This window comes from Miniopterus natalensis, chromosome 3 (genome assembly GCF_054644295.1).
Source record: "Miniopterus natalensis isolate mMinNat1 chromosome 3, mMinNat1.hap1, whole genome shotgun sequence".
Taxonomy (NCBI): domain Eukaryota; kingdom Metazoa; phylum Chordata; class Mammalia; order Chiroptera; family Miniopteridae; genus Miniopterus; species Miniopterus natalensis.
In genome coordinates this window covers 56,085,886-56,101,827 of record NC_142083.1, presented here as the reverse complement: position 1 = coordinate 56,101,827, position 15,942 = coordinate 56,085,886, and positions in this window count along the sequence as shown.

The window sequence follows — 15,942 nt, the reverse complement described above, 5'->3', positions numbered from 1 at the left end:
CAGATTAGTAGTAAACAGCTTCAAATTGTTATGAAATGTCATTGAGTTCATTTTTCCATCTTACTCACAAGAGGATTATAAAAGACTTTTCCAAATGAGTTACTGAGTTCTGAATACGCTTTTGATGAGGAAAGCCTGAAACAACTATTCATATTGAATCCACTGAATGGAACTTTTGTATTAAGTGTTCCAAAAATAATGCAGTCGACCCTTGAACAACATGGATTTGAACTAGGCAGCCCATTTACATGTGGATTTTTTTTCAATAAATACTGTAAATGTACTTTCCCTTCTTTATGATTTTATTAATAACATTTTCTTTTCTCTAGCTGACTTAAGAATATAACACAGAATACATATAACATACAAAATATGTGTTAATCGACAGTTTGTGTTACTGGTGAGGATTCTGGTCAACAGTAAGCTATTAGAGACAAAAGTTATACCCAGGTTTTTGACTACGCTTAAGTCAGTGCCCCAAACCCCCATGTTGTTCAGGATCAACTGTCCATCTCTGATTACTCTCTACCAGTGGGGCCAAGCTAATGGTTTATATTTTAATAAATCAATAGTGTATCAGCTTTTTCTTCCCCTGAATTATTTATCTTCCTCTTTTCCCAAGACTTAGTAAATTTGACTGGGAGGTTTATCAGCCTCTTCCATAAGATTCCATCAGAAAAACAAAACTGGATTTATCCTATATTTATTCAAAGCAGTTAAACGTTAACTTTAAAATGTGCTTAATTAGTCTTAGGAATGTTTGCCATATTACCCTCACTAGTTTCGCCTGTTTCAGTCTGAAATCACCTTGACGGAAGATAGAAAGAAATACTAAATTGATATGACTAGAAACTAAAATGTTTAGCACTAACAAAATAGGAGAGTATAAATCAAGGTGGTACAGAATTCGTATTATCTTAAAAGAGCAGCCTATACTTTATACTATGCTATTTTGTGTATACAAAATATGCTATTTTGTATATACTATGCTATTTTGTGTATATAAAGTAAGAGTAATCTACTAAGCCATGAACAATGGCAGGCCTTAGTAGGTGGAGAGGCCCCTAACGAGATGTCTGATCACTACCTTGCTGGTAAAACAGGACTTATGAAGTTATTATTTTCTTTGTGTTCCATATGATATGTATTTAAAGGGATCACATACTTGTACATAGTGTGTGCTGAAAAGGACTTTATAATTAATACACTATATGACTATAATTAATGTAGAACAGATCAAATCTAAACATTCTGATTAAAAATCTCTTACAGTATTCATGATTTGATGCACTTAATAAATACTTTAAAAGTAAAATTCTGTACTTTGAATGTTATTTAACTGAACACGAACATTTTAAAACGTCTGTCTTTAAGTTGGAAAATCACTTGGATATCAAATAGAACACGTGTTTCCCCCAGAGCTCCCTTGCCCTGGGCTTCTCACACAGTCCTGTCCGCTTCGCAACCACACAGCCCTGCACTTGCAGTTCAGCAGGTAACAGGGCGGCAGGAAAAGCGAGTGGTGCTGAAAAGCCCTGCTGTTCAACTTGAAACTCCAGCCACGTGAAGATCAAAGTTACAAACAGTCTCAGTATATCCTTGATCTTTAAAAATAGGCATATTTAGTTTGTGTCCTCAGAGGGCTGAAAGGTTGACTGTTTTGACTAAATTGATAAAATTTGCACCAATTTTTTTAAACTTATGTGACTCTTTGCAGGACAGACAGTGTTGGCTAAAATCAGTGTTTTTCATTTTTAAATATTTTATAGACATTGCCAGAAAACGTTAGCCTTACATTTTGTAACTGGTATTTTATTTTTTTGTTGCTTTTTATTTACAATGAATGTAAAGCTTCCATTCCAATAAACCAAATTTTTATTTAAGTGATGATTTTTGCTTTCCTTAATAAAAGGAAACAAATGCCTAATTCCTTTTGAAATTTTCACTTTGTGATAAAAATAAATTAAGTGATTAAAACGATTTCTGCTTAAAAAATACTTTTAGGTAAATACTTTTTAGACTTTTGCAGGTATATGAAAAGAGAAATATCAGTCAAGGTAATTTTTCCAAAAAGTTCTCGAATGGAAACATTGTTAGCTTCCTTCTCATCCCATCATAAGAGAAGATCAAAGGATTTTTGGAGCTAAGAATAATGAAAATCACATTTAAGATTAACTACTAGTGAGAAATAGCTTGAAATCCATCTCTACAGCCTGAAAAATGCTTTGTTATGCATGTACCCAATGACAGTGATCTGCTTTCATCATATTGGCAGAAAATCACAGTGAAGAGATTAAAGTATGACTATTAAAAAATAGTTCTGCTTTTAACTGCATATATATATATGTATATATATATATACACACACATTTTATATATATATATATATATACACATATATATATATATGTAGTCATTTACAATTATATAAAGTCTAAGTAATGTGGCAATTAAAACCCCAAATGAAATAAACACAAGAACTCACAACTTTTTACAAAATTTCTTATATCTCTTAGTAACTTCATATTCTTTTTCTAAAGACATTAATCTGTTGTCACTTAAAAACTAGACTTTTTATCATATTAAATGTTTATTGTATATAATTTAGAAATCAATGAGACATAAAAAAAGTAAAAATCTCCTAACGTCAGCATCCAAAGATGAATAACATTAAAACTATGAGGTACAGTGTTTGTGATCTTCCTTTCATCATTTATACACATAATGTAGATTCTTTTTTTAAAAAAAATATATGTTTTTAACTTATCCTTTCTTATATAACTATATCATGAATATTGTTCTATATCATCAGATATTATTTTACAACAGGATTTAACTGCAGAATGAATATACTTGATAAAGCAGCTTTAACTAACTAACTTTATCTCAACTTATGAATACAACTTATTGTCTGTGACTTAAATCCACAAGGTGATGCTATGGGGAAATGATAAAAAATGAAGCATTAGATTTTAATATGTATTATTGTTTCCTAACTCTTTCCTAAACATATTATGATGGTTGATTTAACAACAATTTAAAAAGGCACAATCTTATAAGCACTTAGGAAATTTACTTTTCATTATAAATATATAATCCTCTTTTGATATTACGTGGTAAAGAGCTTAGAGATAAAAACAAAAGTTCTGTAAATAGAAAATACCATGGTTACTTAAAACAATACAGGAAGAAATAAATTCAACTCGCTTTAATTTACTGCATTCATGGAACTGAATCTGATTTTTCTCCCTAAAGTATATAGTAGTTCCCCCCTTTATCTACTAGATACATCCCAACACCCATAGTTGATGCCTGAAACTGCTGATAGCAGCAAACCCTATATTTACTATGGTTTTTTCTATATATACATGCCTGTGATAAATTTTAATTTGTAAATTAGGCATAATATTAAATTAAGACTAACTAATAACAAAATGAACAATTATAACTATATACTGTAATAAAAATTATGTAAAGTTAGTCTTTGTCTCTCTGTCTCTGTCTCTGCCTCTCTCTCTCTCTCTCTCTGATACCAACCTGATAACCTAGATGGATACTAGGTGACTTCTGGGCAGTGGCGCACACAGTGAGGACACACTGGACAAAGAGACGATTCATCCCAGAGGGATGAAATGTGATGGAGGCAGGAGAGTTTATCACGCGACCCAGAATATCAAGCAATTTAAAACTTATGAATTGTTTATTTCTGGAATTCTTTATTTAATATTTTTAGACCATGCTTGATTGTGGGAAATTGAAACCACAAATAATGGGGCAGGGGAGGCTGCTGGCTGCTGTATACATCTGCTTTAAAGAGCTTTTCTTGATTCTAATACCACCCATATCCTGAAAATCTCAAATTCTCCCATTCGAGGTTATTATACCTTCAACCCAGTAATCTCAAAGTTCAATGACAGCACCCTCTTGCCTTCTCCCATGAGCTCTTCTAACCCTTCTGCATAGGAAAGAACCCTCAGCAATCATATCGCTGACACATCCTTCAGTTGTAGAAGTCACAGGCCCACCAGCTTTGCGTCACTGCCCCCTTCAGCGGTTCCTTGGGAACTCAGCTCCACGGTCTGACTTCCACTCATTTATCTCTACCTTTCGTTCACTCTTGTCTCTGTCTTTCTCTCTGTTTCTGTCTCTGTTCAGTCCATGTCTCTCTCCTTTTTGCTTTATTCGGGTCACTGGTGAGAATTAGTTCCTTAGTGTTTCTGTCCATTCACCTCTTAAGTTCAACTTATTTTACACCCACATAACACTCAAACTAGATGTCCTTGTCAAAACTCACCTTCACTCACTGTTTCCAAGTCCACACTTCCTTTATTGACTTTTTAAAAAAACACAAGATAGAAAGAAAGCTTCTGCTAGCTTTCTTTTTCTATAACTAATGTTTCTATTTACAACTTTTGCTATAAACTCTAGAGTATAATAAATGCTACACATGTTCTTAGATTTTGTTTGAGACCTGCATGTGTGTGAAATGGACCTCTATTCCTAATTTTAAAAGACTGAAATTCAGAGATCAAATCTCTTTATTATTCACATATAGAAACTAAAGGATAGGTAAAATTATAGCTTAAAAAAATAGTAAAAATTATGTTAACTGAGAATTAATTTTACCATAATTCTTGTAATATTAGAAATTCTCATAGGAAAATACATTATCATCTAAGTAGGTAAATATCAAAGAATATTTTATATTGTGGAAACAAAAGGCTATGGGTTTTTAATGGTGATCTTCTGATTATATCTCTTTATTCCTTCCAGGGACCACCAATGGCTTCTGCAAGGGCAGGCTGCCAAGGAGGCTGTCTGCTCTCTGGGTTAGATATGAGGCAAGATCACTGTGAGATGCACACAGAAAAGAAGAGGCTAATTTGCAAGATAGAGGCGGGGCCCTTCTTGTTCATGTCAGAGCCAGGCCTTGGCTTATTGACCGCAGTGAAACTGGCCTAGGTCACTCATCACACAGGCTGGTGTAAGGGTCAGGAAAGTGGGCTCTGGAGTCAAACTGGTCAAGATGGACTGACTGAACTTGGCAGCTTCAGGGATTTGTCCACATCATTGAACCTCTGAGCTTCAGCTTCTGCTTTGCATAGTTGGAACAATAATAGTAACCAATTCTTAGCATTGCTCTAAAAAGTAAAAAAAAAATTAATCTGTGAGCTATACCTACTAGAGAAAGTACTCAGTGAATGTCAATGTTATTTTTCAATTCCAAGCAGAGAACATTTATCTTAGCCATTTGAATATGTAAACACCAAGTACTAGAATGAAGATTTTTTTTTTATTCACTACCTTTCTTAGTTACCAAATGTTATCATTTTGTTTTATTTTTTTTCACTTGCAAAATTGGAACTTTGTCAAATTTTTACATTTATAAGGTTTTAAATAATAATATTATTCAACAGTGTTTTGCTAATTGTTCATCTTGCTAATTTTGAATCTGTGTTTCCAAATGTCAAAAAATCATGTCTCTTTCCCTGCAGTAAATCCTAATTTTACTGTAAATATGGTCATACACAATTATGTAAATTGAACTTTTTATCTTTTCCTGTTGTAGTAGGACTCATATTTAGAGTTATAGTTGCCCATGTCTCACTGTGTATCAGAATCCCCTGGAGAAATTGTAAAAATACCTCTGCCCTAATCCACGCCCCCCCAATCAATTAAATCAGAATCTTTAAGGGTAGCATCTGGAAATTGTTAATTGTTTTATCTGCACAGGTAATCCAAAGGTGCTCCTATAGTTGAGAACCACTGATGGAGAGACAGTTAAAAAGATTGTCTGTCCTTCCAAGGGGTGTCAAAACATTTCAGCAGCTGTCCATTATATAAAAGTTTCGAGTTTACTAAGATAGACATTGGGCTATTGAAGACTCAGGCAGTCTGGATGACTTTAAAATTAAACAATCCAAAAGAAAAAGTCTTCAGGTTATTCTCTAGGTACGAGAAATTTTAAAAGATTGATACATGCTGTGTTCTTACTCCATCCATACTGCAACTACAGCAGAAATAGTGAAATAATCTTTCACTACATGGCAAATTCTAGTTTATTTCTCTTTCATGTTTCATGCTGCATCTGGAACAGACTCCAACCATATATGTTGCAATTGCCTTGTGATTGGTGTAAGCCTGGTGTACAACTGCATATCATAAATAATGAAAAAAGGACATATTGACTTTATAGACAACATAATTACCTACTTAGGATCAATTAAAGCAGTAAAGATGTTAAATTTACCTGATGTTCCCATTAATTTGGTACATGGTCCCAAACAACTAAATGCCACTGTACAAAAACATTCAATTTGCCATATGTTGCAATTCTAATGTAATTGCCATTGATCACTCAGTCACATTCTCTTTGTTGGATGATTAACGAGGGAAGTAGAATTCTGTTATTATCCAGTCACCACCAGCTAAGTACAGTATAATATGAGAGTCAATGTTTTTATATTGCTGAATAAAAACATGTAAGAAACTATTTACTCTATTGATGTTGATTTCAAAGTACATTTAAAAATTAATCCATCTACCTATTTTTTTCTTTACCAAGAATTCTTTATTCCTATTATTCTTATTTCTTTTATTTACTGAAAAATAGCATGATATTTCTTCTAAGTTTAAGAACCTATTCTCAGTAAAGTTTTAAAAGATACCAGATTATCTTCTAAATAAAATACTTCACATCACTGCAATGATAGAATGAAGTAAGTCATCTCCAATTCAGTGGGCCTGTACTGCATCAAGTATATATATAGACTGCTAATGTGCACTAAGTAATTTCATGGGCCCACTGCAATATTTCAAATTTATGATTCCCTCTAGCCCTCATGTCTATAAAGCAGTTAGTCCGGGATCAGTTAGTACATTTTACAAAGTTTAAAACTGTGCCTTTCCCCAGAAAAGCTTCATCCCAGTTTGCATCATCTTTAAAAGCCAGTAGAGGAAGACTATCCATCAGCTCCAACTAAAAAAAGGGAAACTCGCAACAGCATGTGCAAGTGATCAGTGACACCTTCTGAGCAAGTTCTTGATGTCCTCAACTGAGAATTCCGGAGCTCTCTGTTATTAGCAGGTGAAGAAGTCCAAAGAGGCCTGCTTCAGGCCAGCTGGCTTCATTGAATCACCCTGTGAAGGTAACATCAGCTAGAAAAAATAATCTCTGACATAACCTCTCTTCTGTAGCATTAAAAAGAGTTGCTGTTGGATTTTTAAAAGAAAAGAAAAGAAATCTGGTAGCCTTGTTCAGCTAGCATCTAACAGTGTGGTAGGACCTTTGTGGGGTCACAGAATCACAGAACCTGGCTTTACAGGTAATAGAACAGTGTGGTCATTTCACCCAAGGACGATTCAATGTCTCAATTCCTTGATTATGTGTGGGTCCTCAGTTTCAAATTCATGCGCTGTGATAGCTCTAGTCTAGACACCCATAATATTTTACCTAAATTATTGCAATACTTTTATCACTGCAATAAATCTCCTTGTTTGGTTTATGTCTCTCTTCTACTAGTTTTATACCTTATAATCAGAATAACCACTCTGATTTCAAAGGTGATCATACCATTTGACTGGTTAAAGATTTATAATAGCCCCCAATTTGTCTTTATAGACAAAGTCCATACAGGACCCTCTTGACCAGATTTTCTTACTCACTTCCCTACTTAACCTTGTTTGATCTAGATATATAGGTCCTTTTTCTAAGATATACCATGTCCTCCTGTGGGCCTTCGAGGAAGCATTTCCCTTCCTTGTCCTACTCTCTTGTTATCCATAACTCCTGCTAATCTTCTTCATCTTCTCAACTGCTACCTCTTCTGAGACATTATGTGGTTCTATAGCTCCTTGTGGTCCCCATCGCAAGACACTGTCCCCACTCTGTTACAATGATATGTTTGCATAATTATCTCTATCAATAATTTTAAATTCTATCAATAATTTTATGTATTTTTCAGTTGCATATTCCCCATGACCTAAAACAACATATAGTACATAATGGGTGTTCAAAAGATGTTTGTTGAAAGCATAAGGAATGAATGAGCAACATGTATTTGATCGGTCAAAATGTATTGATGACTCTTAGGTTCTATTTATTCTTTTGAAAAATTAATACCATTTTATGAAGTTGCAGTTCAGTTGTGTTCTCTAAAGCATTTGTATATATCCTCAGAGCACATATTTTTGTAACCAACAAAATAAAATATTTTCATTCTAATGAATTGTCAAATATAAAATATATGCACCAAAGGAGGTCTCATATTGAATGCATTCTCTTATATTCTATTTTTTTAACCTAACATATAATACTAACTTTTATTTTAACTAATCATTACTGAAAAATAACATAAGCAGGTACATAGTATACTAACATGGAAATGTCAAATATTATTTTATTTTTTGTCTGTTAAAAATTTAACTTTATTTACAACTTTTAACTATTATAATGTCTAGATATATATTTTCTGCTTTATCAAATAGTAGATTAAAGATAATTTAAGGTTTTCCAGAAGATGACATCATCTTTAACCTCAATTATTGTACAGTATTGTACATTATGCTTTTAGTAAACAATCGTTTATCTTTCTAAAACTCTTATACTTTTTGGCAATGAATGTGTTCTCATTTCTATTGTGTGTTTTTAACATTTGATTTGATTCCATACATGGTACGTGTTTTACCACTTCATGTTTCCCTGTATGCCTAAACTACTATTTCTAATTCATTATTCCCTATCTGCTGAAGGTTTAGAAGTCAGATCACCGAGCTTGATCACACTACATATAAACATAAATGTATAATCTGGTTGAAGTAATGGTATAATACTTAAACTTTTACTTATTACTCTGTACATACGTATACAAATATACACATATACATACATGATACAAATACACGTTCTCTCGGGCACTTGCACCAAGTTTATATACTTTTGAGCATTGTATTTGAGTTGATTGGAAAACTTTACAATAGTCATTTAAATTTGTGTTTGTTACAATTCATGTTTTAGAGCTATAGGCTAGTATAAATAGCTATCCAGTAATTTCAAGAGTAATTCAATAATTTCCCAATGGTAAAGCCCTTGTTTTTGAAATGGTGTAGATTACTTCACAACTACTGTTGCCTACTCCTGGAAACACATGTTTAATGTAACTTTAAACAGAATCTTGAAGATATTAAAAAACAAAATTGTATTAGATCAACTGAGTTGTATTTAAGTCATTTATGAAATCAGCATGTCAGTATAGAACCTGTGACTTAAGAAATTGTGTACTAAATTTACATCTTGTTTTTAACATAAAACATCCCTAAACCTTTAGTAATGACTAAAGAAGAAACTGTAGATGAGTTATGCTTGTGAAAATATTCTTATGCAGCCACAGTTCACTGTAGCAATAGCCACTTTATACCTGTCCAACTAAACTGCTGATGACACATAGCAAATACTTCAACGAATGGGTAAATTGTACATCTTTAATAAATGCCTAAAAACGGTGCTATCTTACTAAAACACTAGACTTTGTTTTCATAGAGGTTTTGAATGAGAAACATTACTACATTGTCTTTAACTTCTATTATCACAAAAACGCTTTCATTTAACTTTAGTTCCAGACACAGCAGATGAATGTAATACTATCAAATGCTTTGTGTGCCTTTGCTGCCCCCTTAAGACAAATAAACATAAATAAAAAGTTAGTAAAAACCTAAAGTATCCTCAATTTGTTTCTTCAAAATCTGTTTCTATATTGTAAAACTGCGCACGCATGCAGGAACACACACACACACACACACACACACAGAGGCACAAATCCATGAATAAAAAAATTGATTAAAGATTATTGAACAATTAAATCAGTATTTTGTTTGCCTCTTCTCCATAATCAATAAAAAAAATTTTAGTTTTATTTATTGGTCTGAGAAAACCATGCATATTTTAAGTCCTATAAAGCCTGAGATTGAGTACTTATTTTTGTCTAGTACATTTTATGATTTTTCTTGAAGTTAGTCATTGAGGAAAATAGCACTTTTTCATTTGTATGACTTAATTATAAAAATTGAACTCAAGACTTTAATATAATTTATAAACCTAACCATCTAAATTAAAATATATGGCTAATAAATGATTTTATGAGTATTATTTAAGGAAAGAAACATCTCATTAAAATGATGTATGAAATAATAAAATCTAAATTTAAAAATATAATTATGTTAACTGCTTATAAATTTTGAAAGGGGACAGATAGGACTATGATGTTTGCTATTGGCTTTATTTCTAACACAATGGATATTAGAATAATTTTGTGTTCAACTTATTCTTTAAACTGGGTTTTCTCTGTAGAGCACATTAATTTTTAATGAGAACAATAGTTTTATTTAAAGCAAATCAACAAATTTTAATCAATAAATCAACATTGAGAAAAGCATTATAGTTAAGACTATTACCGTAAGGCAACCTTGCCTTTATCAAAAACATGATGCAGTTTTGAAGAGATGCAATGTACAAATACTAAAAAAAGATACTAAAATTTTCCAGACTACAATATATTATCAGAAATCACAGTAGTCTTATTTTTCTTTCAGCTTTAGGAATTTAACCCCATATTGATCTAAATGAAAATCATCAGTGGCCAATAATATTCTTTTGTTTTTTTAACTTTTATTTTGGATGATGTATATAAAGTAAATATTAATAAATTTGAAAATATTTATTGGAAATATGTAGTACATTATGTTGAGGACTAAATAAGATGTTTTATTAAATGTATGCTTTATTTTTTATTGCAAATGCAGGATTTAAGCATGAAGACTATTACAACTCATGCATGTTGAAAATCTGTCATGTCTGCTCTATTACCTAAATAATTCTACCATAAAAAAGGAATATGTTATATTTATTGCTCAAGCAGATATGTCTTTAAAATCACTTGCTTTACAATTCCATACTGAAAACTAATAGAGTGACTTACAGAGAAAGGCGAGTGTGTGTATGTGTGTCTTGAGGGGTTAGCATACTCAGTGGGGAAGAAGTGGTGTGAAAGTCCATGAGTGGCACAGGTCAGCCTGAAGGAGCCCCCTGCATCCATCAGAGGGGTTGGAAGTGAAAGGTGCTGGAAGGCCAAGGCAAGCCTGGATCATACTGCTGATAGGGGTTGATGGTGGAAGGAAAGCCCCTTGCTTTATACTTGTCCTAGGTTTTGTCTCTCTCTTATCATGTACAGAAGATTAAAAACACTGTGAGAGCTGGGCATACCCAATAACCACAGGCAGGTTTGGGCTGCGAGCAAAAAGCTACACCATTGCCCTTTGCATCCGCACCAACTACCAGAGAGCCATCAGATGTACCCGTGGGAAGCCTCACCTCACTGGGAAGGGCCTGACCAGTGCGAGAGGAATGAACCCTAAAATGCCTTGCCAGATGTTCCGGGAAGCCAATGGGCTTTTCCGTTCTGCTAAGTGAGTACTTCTCAAAAAACACTGTTAGTTCCTTTAACGGATATTTTGCCTTCTACAAACAAAACTCGAATGATTAAATTGTGAAAATCAATGTGTTGTCATATTAAAAAACTGTATTTTTTGACCTACAGTAATTCTTATGACTATTAAAATGTTTATTCAGGATTGTAGAATGTAAATAACATTTTAAAATTTATTTTCTCATCTGTCATTATATCAATTTTATCTAGCATAAAATAAAGTTATTATAATGTTCCGATATTATGATGATGAATTAGCAAAGCAACTTCTTAAGTGAAATGTAAAATACATTGCAGAAGCCCAACCTGATAGCCTCCAGACTGGACACTCCCTTGGCCTTGTGCGTAATATTGGTCGGTTTAAGAGGAGTCATGATATAGTAACAAATGACCCCCCATGTTTTAGTGGAATCTGACAATATATGACTGTATTTTCTCCCTCATGTTATGTATTTATTACCAGTCAGCTGAACATTTTTCAGTCTGGGATCAAGAGCTATAAATTAATCCGACTGCATTATTATTAGAAGAAAATAAATGATGGAAGAAACCGATAACTCCTCAGGACCCTGCTCAGAGTGGCACACACCCCTTTGCTCATACTGCGCTGGCCTGAGCAAGGCACATGGATAAAACGAACATCGTTGGAGTTGCTGAGCATTATCCTCACAGGGAGGGCACAAGTCCCATGGTCACATGGCCAGACATGACACCAACAGGGTGGGAAATGTAATTCTTCCACAGGGTGCAGAAATATTTGAGGAGAAATAATATGATCCTCCACAATTGTGAACGCGTCAAAATAGCTATAAAGTAATTCCTGATCAGTACGTGTCAGAGCAGCACCCTAGACGTGGTGGCAGGCTCACATTCGGGTGGGACCAAGGCAAGAAAACACTGAGTTCATGTCACAGCGCAGGCCTAACAGAAATACCTACTCTAGAGACTAAGTTAAATTTAGGTTGCCCTTGTGTATCTAGGGAGCAAGTTTGATATGGTAAGTTCCAAAATTGTATTTCAGAAGCCCCCTTATTACATAGATATATGGTTAGTGCCTAATGCCTATATTTTTCTTCATTGTCTTTAATAAAATACCCTTCAGGTGTTTCAGATGTCTGCAACTAAACAAAGCACTTTTTGTGTGCTACCAGGACAGATGGTTCCAGGGTGAGTTGTATGTCCCAGGCAGGCTGCTTATTAATGACAGAGAAAAACAAATGAAAGGCGTCAAGACAAGATAACATTCAGAGTGACAAAGGCGGTGCCACTCATTGCTGCTACTTTACTTTTAGAAATAGTCCTTCCAGTGTTAAACATCTGAAATGTAGTTTTTATTTCATTAATAAAAGCAGTATGTCCTTGTGTACCCTCAGGCATTAAGCCTGACCTTGTAAGTATAAAGAGATATAATTTTAATCACAGCATATTATGAGGCATTTGTATTTTTAGAATTGTTTATAAAAGTTAATAAAATGTATGTATATTTTGTCTTTACAATAATTATTAGAAATTATAGGATCCTCATAACATCTTTAACATCTTTTTTTGTAAAACACTGATAAAGCACAAGAAATATAATTTAATTGGCCAAAGTTAAACCAAATTCAAATAGAAAAAACCCATTTTTGTTCTCTCTCCTTTTTTTTTTTCTTTCTATTAGAAGTAAAACTCAGTTTCCATCACTCCTAGGCTCAAGGTTGCTAGAAAATATGACAACCCTTTTTATCAGGGCCGAATATCCTCAAGTGTCAGTGCTCAGAGAGCTCCCTCAGCACAGGTCTCTTCCACTCTCGATATCTTTCAGGCTTTAATCTTCTTTTGATACAGGAGCTGAACAGAATGAAGCTCATGAAAATGAAACCCGGGAAGGTCTGCATATGACTCACACTGAGGAGAATAATTGAGCTTAGCTTTTCACACTGGTCTAATTATATGTATTTAGTGTTCTTGCCGCTTGGGAAACTCGTGTCTCTGAGTTGAGTCTATTTTGCCAGAAAGATGGCATATGTATCACGATAAACAAGTGTGCAGATCTCTGTATCAGGCATTTGGAAGGACAATTATGTGGCCTTTAAAGCAAATATAGATATTTTTACAGATACTTGATACAGTTATGCGTTGATCAAATCAGCGTTTTAATGATAGAAAGCGCAAAAGGTGTCAAATGCAATCAAAAGCACGTCAAAGCCCTAAACGATAAGAATGTTAAAATGTTGTGATTTCATATTTCTACATTTGTTCTTTTGCTGTGTGCACTTGTGATTTTATTAGGAAATAAATGTCAAGAAATGACAAGTGTTATAATATAATTTAGAATTTCATATTGATGTTTGTGTCAGTGTTTCTAAGCATAAAATGCTAATCAATGTTGCGCAGGAAAAATATTGTCAAATTCTTTTAGGAAAACTGTTCTAAATGAGTATTATTGAAGCACATCTCATAGCCTTTAATTTATTAATGTACATTATACTGTCCAAAGCCAAGATAGTCCATGCAGTATTTCCCGAATTCCTCAGACCTTTTCCTCCAAGGACTTTTTCCCCCTACAGAAGAGTCTTTGGTAGACATTATTCTGGGGAAATATTGTATAACCCACATTTCCCATCCACACCCAGGGGTAGCCGTCTAAAGCCAAGCCCGGTTGCAGCTCTAGTGAGCGCAGTGATAGGGAGCCTGTGAAAACCCCTCTGACCAGAGAGGCCATAAAGTTTTGGACCGGTTTAAGAATACCAGTGTTTGGTTTTCAGCCAGGAACGGTTGAACTGGATATTGGACTCTGTTTGTTCTAAGATAAATAAAGTAGTTTCAAACCCTGTCTTCCTAACAAGCCTGCTTATTTCTCTAAAAGCAAGCTTGACGCTGCAGAGCCAACCTAAAATTGGCCTAGTTCTTCAGTGCTCGCAGGATGGAAATGACTTGGCAATAGCTTCAATGGACACTTATGCCTTCCTTATATTTCTGCTGTACCTGCCTGCAGTCCATTCTACTTACTCATTTGGATTTATCATATGTAAACTTGTATTTGAAGTATTTCATTGCACTTAAGAGGGCATGCTTTCTGGATTCACATAGTCGACTTAGAATCTTAGTCCCATCACTTAACAACTATATTGTGGTATATATGTTACTTAACCTCTCTCACCTCAATGTTTTTATCTGTGAAATGGATATAGTGATTTTCAATAGGAAATATAACATAGACAAATTAACTATAACAGTGCTTTCATAAATCCTGAGTTAAAGAATACCATTAGATATAAAGATATATGCTTAAGCAGCAGATATAATGGGATAGAATAAAGAAAGCTCCTTATGGTTATTTAGCTAACAAAGGCTTTTATTACTTAGGTTTCATAAAGGGTAAGATATTTTCAGTGGCAGGTAAAGTAAAACCCAACTTGAACTGGCTTCTGCCCCCAAAAGAGCAACTTATTGGCTAGCAAATTATAAACTATAACTCATGGGTAATTCTGGCTCAAGTATGGTTTGATTTGGGTCTCAAACAAATTTGCCTCTCTCCATTTCTCAGCTCTGCTCTCTCTATATAGGCAGCATTCTGTGCTTTGTGTGTTCTACCACAATCTTATCCCACTTCATCTAACCATAGCTTCGGGTTCTCATGCTTGCAGTATTAAGATTGCAGAATAATAAATTATCCTAGGTTATATCCCACTCTTGTCCTAGGATTCACTCTTTCTTATTGGAACAAATGAGTTCACATTCTTATCAAGGAACAATTACCAATTGCTTTAAGCCTGGGTCTATGGCCATCCCAGGAGTGAGAACTGTACTTCTATTCGTATACAGACAGAGGCAGGAAACTGGTGCTGTCTAAAGAGAAGGGAGAATGTAGGTAATGCAGTGAAAACAGTTGTCCCATTTTGGTCTGCCTCATGTTACACTTGCCTGCAGGCACATCTAGGAAGACATTAGGAGAGTTGACCAATAGCCTTTGGCTACTATAGCTTTTCCCAGCTACTCATTTTTTTGTAAAGATACAAGTAATTCAAATAGTTCAGTTTGTATTCAGAACATTTACTTGCTATTTTTGGCAGGATTAGATATTTTCATATATAATTTTTGCCCTGTTCAATATTTTAATTACTTTTAAATTACTCCTTTCATAGTATATATGGGTAATATGATTCTAGAGAGTTTGGCTTCTCTATCATGAGATATAGTAATATTGTTTTATTTTATTATTTCAAATTCATGTGAAATAGAGACAAATAGAAAAAAATTGGAAATTCGGTAGATACTGCATGTCTGTTTATGTATGTGTGTACATTGGCTTGCTCACAGCAACACATATACAAGTGTGTAAAGATTGTGAAAGAAAAAGATTTCACATTATAATTTCTATGAGTTATACATGTTTTTCTGTTATAATTAATATCATTTTGTATGCAGAAAAAGCAATAACTATTTAAAATTATAGGATAGTTAGTTAAGTATCCTATGG